The sequence below is a fragment of the Arvicola amphibius genome, chromosome X, assembly GCF_903992535.2.
Source record: "Arvicola amphibius chromosome X, mArvAmp1.2, whole genome shotgun sequence".
NCBI lineage: Eukaryota > Metazoa > Chordata > Mammalia > Rodentia > Cricetidae > Arvicola > Arvicola amphibius.
In genome coordinates this window covers 95,937,560-95,943,559 of record NC_052065.1, presented here as the reverse complement: position 1 = coordinate 95,943,559, position 6,000 = coordinate 95,937,560, and positions in this window count along the sequence as shown.

The window sequence follows — 6,000 nt, the reverse complement described above, 5'->3', positions numbered from 1 at the left end:
GAATATTTGTGAGCTATTATTTATAGACAATGTACATTGGTATAGATTCTTATAAATTGTTACAAATTCAAACTATATTTGTTATATTGAATATGCTCCTATTTCCTTTTATAATATTTGCACACCTATACAAAGTTATATTGTATTCAAACATGTTTTTACCTCTACTTAAGACATTTTGTATATTGATACAATTTTAGGATATATTTATCACATTATATTATACATTTTTACATTACATTAGAATCAAGATACTTACACATTGTTTATGTTTTGAGGCCATTGTCCTCATTTGTTACACAGTTGCTTAAAGATTGCTTAATAATCTGATATGAAGACTTAGTCTTTATGTTATACAGGTATTAAGTATTATTATAGGTCAATAGTCATCCATGTTTGTCATACTTATAGTTAGGCTAATCAGGTTCTTTAGATACATAGAGATTGTAGTCTGCATAGATAATCTTCAACCACTTCAAAGAACTGTAAAATATGGCATTTAAATAAATTACGGTTCTGTTGATATGAGACACGATTGCTCCTGGCAATACTGATCTATTCCTGAAAGAAGGTTGAGCACCAAAGACACTCCACTTGAAGCTTATTTTCTTCTTGGCAAAACTGCCCTTTGGACAAGAAACTACCCATGCCTCGATCACTAACAAAATGCACGATGTCTGTATTGGACAAACAGGATACAAGGTAAAAGACTGCCAAACCTTGCCAAGACAGGCTAAGTTGGTTTTGAAAATTTTCCTGCCTCTGAAAATGGTCTATCAGTTACTCTAGGCCTTAGCCAAAGTTTGTTGCTCCAACATTGATAATGAGACTTTGAGTGCTTGCCCAGGTAGCCATTTGTCTCTGTCATCTACTGCACATTTTGGAAGCTGCCTAATTGTGCTTCCTGCCTACTCAAATAATATTATCTTCCTTCTCAAGTCTTCAATGGGGTTGAAGACTAGATAGTTGTAGTTATTTTCTGTTATGATTTAGCCAAGCCATTTCTAATACAAGACTTAGACTCCTTAGGATAGAATAATTATTGAAACAGTTATCATATGTTTCTTGCTTAATATTGTTTATGCTGGCTGCAATTCTAATTTTTATACTTGATATCTGTTCTTCTTTTTTTGGTTTTTCGAGACAGGGTTGCTCTGATACCTGTTGTTATTGTATATAGTTTTGTATAGGGTTTGGAACTCTCTTATTTAAACAAAAGGGGGAGGTAATGGGGAACCTCCTTCAGCCAATGACCTTTGAGAGATGAACCAGGTTGGGCATGGCCTTGAGTACCAAAAAGCATGTGGGTCTCCTGCTTGCCACACCTGGATGTTGGATTCTGTTCCTGTTCCCTGTTTTGATCTTTATCGTTAATAAAAACCCCTTAATATACTCTATTTGAAAGTAGTGTGGGATTCTTTTATTCATGTTCCCCGCATCTAATGCATTCCTCTTTATCTATACTTTATGAAAGAAATTTCTCTTTATAGCACATGAAAACCACTACAAAAAAAACCACAACTGGACACAATTCAGATATCAACAGATTTTGAAGAGCTTAGCCTCAACAGATATATCTCCTTCACAGCTCTTACATCTATTACTTAGTATATCTTGGAAGACGGAGAAGAAAGATTGCAAGAGCCAGCATACCAGGAAGTCTGTCTTAGAAATGACTAAATAAACAAGACCTGAACAGTAGCAATACCAATGGTCTTGCTAAGATAGTGAAAATTTTTGGGGTGACTCACCCCTAGAAAAAGAACTGAAGAGAACTAACAACTTCTGGGAGGAGAATTAGCCTCTCCCAGGGATAAGTCCTATTATTAGTTATTCAATGCAGATTGACAAACCTTAAATCCAAATAAACACAAACAACAAAAGTGATCTCAGCAAGATATATATATATATATATATATATATGCATGTACATGTATATTTATGTAATAATAATGAAGAAAAGGAATTATCAGTTTGAAAATGGGGAGACATGGGAGGGGTTTCAGTGAGGGTAAATGGAAAGGGGTGGAGAGATAAAAGGGAGGGGATATGATATAATTCCATTTTAATTTAAAACATATTTTAAAAAACTAAATAAATGCAGAGGCATGCGTAATTCATGACTTAGAACACCAAACACAAAATGAATTAAAATTGCCAGTCCTTCTCAAACTGATATCAAGATGAATTACAGTTGCCAGTCCTTCCCAAACTGATCTTTAGGTTTCATGGAATTCCTTTGCAGGTCCCTGTAAGTATTTTTGGAACCATAGATAACTTTATTTTGAAGTTTATATTGAAGTGCATTGGACCTTGGTTATCTACAAAATCATTGAAGAAGAAAGTGAGAGGTGCTATTTTCTTTATATTAATCCCTCCAGTCCATGTACAATAATCAAGGTAGAAGGATAGACACATAGATCAATGATGTACACTGAGAAGTCAGAAGCAGTACCACAGGATGTTTATAATCAATGTTTGGCCAAAGTGGAAAGGCATTCAATTGAGGAAAGATATTTTTATACATAAGATATAGCAGAGCAGTTAAGCGCCTATAGGCAAGAAAGTGAACCTCAACTTCACATTTCATGTATGAATCAATTTGAAATAGATACTAAACTTAAATATAAATCTTGAAACTCTTAACAGTTTCAGAACAAAATATATGAGAAAATGCATGAGATCTAGAATGAGACACATTTATTAACCATTGCTGCACAACATGTTCCATGAAAGTAAATTTTGAGAAAATCAACAACTTTGGGGTTAGATAGGTGACTCAGTGGGCAAAGCTGTCATGATACATAGCTATGATTCTAATGCTTTGGAGATTAAAGCAAAAAGATCATAAGTTTGAGGTTAGACTGAGCAACAAATGGGGTTAAATCTTAAAAAAACAAAAAGACAAAATATCATTAGATATTAGAGAAATACAATTAAAACCAACATTAGATTTAAGAACACATCTACTAGAATAAATAAGTAAAAATAATAGCAGCAGGAAATGCAGACAGAAACACACATAATCTGTATCTTACACACAATGGCAATGGGCATATTAAAAAAAGAATAGTTGTTCTAAAAAGAATTAGGCAGTTCTTATACTGTTATATGTGCAGCTGCCAAACAAACAAGAATTTCACTGTTGGCCATTTATCCTAGAGTAATGTAATGCTCTTTATACGAAAACTGTAAAAAATATTTGTAGCATTTGTGTAATTGCACAAATTTAAAATCAACCTTTCAATGAGTGATCACACAGATATAACCATATTGTAGAGTATTGTGCAATCATAAGAGAATTAGGCTATTGATAGGTAGAATAAGTTGAATTTTCTCCTAGTAGATCATCTTGGGGGAAAGATATTGCTTCCAAAATATTACATACTGTATGATCCCATGTAACATTCTTCAGTGATAAAATTATTGACATGAAGAACAGTTTCTTTTTGCCAAAGGTAGGTGTAGGAGGGAAGACAATGGATGTGACTAGAAATAATAACAGAATCACTGTGGAGGCGGTGGCAGTGTTCTGTATCTTGACTGTGGTGGTGGTGATATGAATCTGCAGATATAAAATTTCATAGAACTGTATGCCAGATAAATAACTGCATTTAAAACTGTTGAAACAGAGTAAGGTAAAGGGGTGTAAAAATGCCAATTTTGGGCTGTGATGATAACTATATTAATGCATGATGATATTTAGTATGAGGGGAAAGTAGGTGATTCTAGATTCTTCTGAATAATTTCTTACAACTGAAAATGGATCAATGATCATATAGAAAACAATAAGTCTAAAATGAGTATGAAATTATTTGTGATCCCATTTCCATTTGCTAAATAAAGAAAATAAAGTGTGTAGATAGCAATCAGCTTAAGTTGGAAAAGAACTGGTAGAAAGGCTACATTTAAACCAGAGCTAAAACAAGGACCACAGCATTTATACCAATAAAGAATTGCTCAAGGAATTACAGCAGCCACATTTACTGTTGCCAAAAAAATGTATAAACGATCTTGAACGGATTTAATAGAACTAATTAAGTAGAACCAATTGACAATGATAACTTGCTTTAAGCCACTAAGTGTGGGGATATTTTATCATGCAGTAATCTAGATACTATATCAACCAGCAAGAGTGAGTGGTTTCAGCCAGCTAGATGAAGTTTTAAATCTCAATGAGTCCATTTATTTCAAATGCTAGGGTCCATGACTTGAAACCCATTTTCCTGAATATGCCCATAAACATCTTGGAAGGGATGATGAGAGTTGGAGCACACATACAAAGGAAATTGAACAACCAGTTCTAGCCCTTGAAGAACTCTGTTTAGTGATACAAAATATCAGCATACTAAATGACACAGAAACAGTTATAAGGCAACAAATCTCCAAGTTCAAGCTAATTTACTACAGCCAAATTGAATGCACGTGGCAACGTATGGCTACAGACGTATGGCTACAGACGTATGGCTACAGAGTGGAGCTAGACATTTTAAGCCCTCAAGGCAACATCTCAGAAAGGGCATCTCTCTTTTGTTAACAATGAAATAAACATCTCCAGCACCTCCAGACCTGGTTGAATGATATTAATGCTTAACTAGGTAGAAAAAGAAGGGTTCCTTCCAAGGACAATTATTCTTATCTCCATTTTCATTTGTTCCTTGCTCCCAATATGTGGGGTTTTGTTTGTTTGCTTGCTTGCTTTTGGCTAACCACAATTTCATAGAGCATCAATTGTATTTCCATCTATAGGATGGAGATAATAAAGTGCAGTTAGTTAAGAAACAGGATAGATAAACTAGAATTTCAAATATGTCATTTACTAGCTGTGTGACTACATCTAGCATTCATCCACTGCTAGTATCAGTTTCCAATTCTGTGAATGAAGAAGATGATCTGAACAGCACAGAAGATCCCCAACACCTCATAATTGAGGCCAATGATAGTTTAGATTATAAGAAAAGTGTGAGGGTTTTAAATAGTAATATTGATGTAGTGCATTGAATGCACACTTGAAGCCATAAAGCAGAGCACAAATGTTTAGAAATCAGTATTATTCAGTTCATGGACAAAACACCCTCCATCTCTCCTCTAAATTGGTCGCTCAAAGTATAAATGGGTACTATCTGTCAAGAATATGCTTCAGCGAGTTTTCGAGGATTCTGACGAATCTTTATAACTGTATTAGAGAAACACACATCAGTAGTAGTGTGTCTGGGAGCTCCGGAAACATTCCTCAGCGGTGCTATTGGAATTTTTGAAAATCGAGTCCTTAGTCCAATATGAAGTCTTCAGGTCTGCTTAAACAGCTGTGGTGATAGACCACTTCAAGTTGTTTTTCCACAGGGATTGAGAGTTTGTTCTCTTTGTGTCAGAAGCAAGATTTGAGTCCTCAGTCTCCCCCGCCTTACCTCTTATCCTCATCACCCCCTTAAAACCAGCAAGCTCTTGTCACTTGATACAATAAAGCTATGAGAAATGGCCAGAAATGATGTGCCTTAGGGCATAACTGGTGAGGTCCGTTCAACTTGCACACAGACCTCAGGCTCAGAAACAGACCAGGTGCAGAGGAAAGAGTCCTTGTCCCTCATGAGAGAAGGTGCGGGGCATCTAGGCAGAGGAGCCATGGATAGCCAGAGGTTAGGGTCTTCAGGACATTCATCAGAGGTGGGGAGCTCTTCAGAGCATCCAATGCAGAGGAGGAGGAAGGGCTGCAGAAGATGTGCGGTCCCTTTAAGACCCCAACGCTCTACTAGCCAAAGGAGGGGTGTGTGGTGGGGGCGCTGCGTGATGGGAAAGTGCCGGCTGAGCCTCACACTTTCTCCCCGTTTTATAACTTTCAGGTCTGGGGTGTAGGAATAAAGCCCGTTGCCGGGACCAAGAAGGGGTGCGTGCTAGCAGAGACTGGGCTGCTCGCTGGAGGACTTCCCGCCAGCGCCAGGCTGCCCGGCCAAGTGGGGAGCGGACAGGCGGGCGGGCAGGTGGCCCTGGGCCGCCGCGCCC